This window comes from Dinoponera quadriceps, unplaced genomic scaffold (genome assembly GCF_001313825.1).
Source record: "Dinoponera quadriceps isolate SergipeBrazil2010 unplaced genomic scaffold, ASM131382v1 scaffold716, whole genome shotgun sequence".
Classification (NCBI taxonomy): domain Eukaryota; kingdom Metazoa; phylum Arthropoda; class Insecta; order Hymenoptera; family Formicidae; genus Dinoponera; species Dinoponera quadriceps.
The window spans coordinates 1-459 of NW_014554803.1; the positions used below are offsets into that span (position 1 = coordinate 1).

Below are 459 nucleotides of genomic sequence, written 5' to 3' on the forward strand. Positions count from 1 at the left end.
ACTGTCGATATTGGGCACAAGAAAATCCTCATTGGTTCCGAGAAATTGAACATCAACACGTTTAGAAAGTCAATGTTTGGTGCGGAATTATTGGAAAACATATCGTTAGACCGCATATCTTTGAAGAGAACTTAAACGGTATTCGGTACGCCAATTTCATTGAAAATGATCTTCTGCCCTTGCTTGAAAATATTGCTCTACAATTGCGCCTAAACATGTTTTTCCAGCAAGATGGATGTCCAGCGCATACATCTAGAGTTGCCCGTGAACGGTTGAACGAAATGTTTCCAGATAAATGGATAGGCAGATATGGCTAAATCGAAAAGTACTGATTAAAAACACGTTTCATTATAGCGTTTTGGAAAGCTCTCGAGGTAAGCTACAAAAATATGCATTGAAAAATGGGGGTTTCCATTTAAGAAATTAAAGGTGACCTTCACGTAATCTTCAAACGACTAT

General features: G+C 37.9%; 1 pseudogene; it reads left to right on the forward strand.

The window, feature by feature from the left end:
* Nucleotides 1-8: 8 nt before the first annotated feature.
* The window catches only part of LOC106742102, a 734-nt pseudogene continuing 283 nt past the window's right edge, over nt 9-459 (forward strand).